This window comes from Gavialis gangeticus, unplaced genomic scaffold, assembly GCF_001723915.1.
Source record: "Gavialis gangeticus isolate Ggan-Ray unplaced genomic scaffold, GavGan_comp1, whole genome shotgun sequence".
In the NCBI taxonomy this organism is placed as follows: Eukaryota; Metazoa; Chordata; order Crocodylia; family Gavialidae; genus Gavialis; species Gavialis gangeticus.
The window spans coordinates 3594813-3595982 of NW_017729019.1; the positions used below are offsets into that span (position 1 = coordinate 3594813).

Consider the following 1170-nt stretch of genomic DNA (forward strand, 5'->3'; position numbering starts at 1 on the left):
GCACCACCCCACACCCCCTATACTCCCCACCCTCCACACCCCTCTCCACATCCCCACAACACACAAGAGTAAGACTTTATTTTGAGCTATTATCCAATCGCCCCTATATATACTACTCAAAGAAACATACATCGGGACAAATCTTTTTTGAAATAGAATTAAAATATGTCATAGTAGATGTTTGATTTTTAGTATATGATTTGTTTTCTATCTATAATTTGTTAAAATGATATCTTTTAAAAGACTTTTTGTGCGTGACTCTCGACAGCTCAGCAAAACTCATTAAGTGGCCCTTCAGAAGAAATAACTGCCCACTCCTGAGCTAGGCCCTACGTACAGGTGACAGTTTGGGGCTCTTGGCACTCAGGGCCCCATGTCCCATGCAGTCTCTGAAGTCCTGAACCTGTAGGAGAAGGAGCAGCTTATCTCTGCCCTAACCTGGCACCTCCCTTCATGCAGCTGATCCAGGGCTACAGAATGAGGCACAGAGTAATGCAGCAAACAGAAGAATGGAAGTTTCCACTGCACTGGGAAGAAGCAAAGCAATGCTGGCACCAAAAGTGACTCTGCAGCTTGGGACAAGTTACTTCCCTGCTCTGTGCCTCAGTTTCCCCATCAAACAGTAATACAGATGACTTGCAGAAAAGGCCACTGCAAGGTTTTAATTGAGTAGTTTAAATCAACTTTGATAAGCATTTTGAATGCGTCAGGTACTATTATGCGGAGCAGTCTTGAAAAGTTCTGATTTGCTTTCTGGCGCATCAAAAGGAAACATTTTGTTTTCAGTCAGACTGACGCAAATCAAAACATCCGGGTTGTAAAATGAAATGGAAATGTTTAATTTCAAGTCAGTTCAACCCTAATCTGTGGCTGCCTGAGCTACTGCAATGCCTGATGGGTACCTATAATTTGGTAAGCCTCTCCTGGGTGGGCCTCCCTTACCAGCCCTAGACATCTCCCATGGTTTACTAGAGGCTGCTCCCCTGCTGAACAAACATAAGGCCTCAAGGATTTGTGTTTCCATCTCCGTTTAGAGGAAAAGCTCATTTAAAAGCATTGGCATGTCTCTCGGGATAGAAATTCCAGTTGTCAGCCAGCTCGAATATTTCCCACAATGCCTTAGGGAACGGACCTGCAGCATGGGTGTCACAAGTATGGCTAGATGTACAC

General features: G+C 44.3%; 1 protein-coding gene across 4 annotated transcripts in view; it reads right to left on the bottom strand.

Annotated features, from left to right (window-relative positions):
- CUNH1orf106 (chromosome unknown C1orf106 homolog) overlaps nucleotides 1-1170 on the bottom strand; it is a 64081-nt gene that overhangs the window by 30837 nt on the left and 32074 nt on the right. The window lies entirely within an intron of this gene.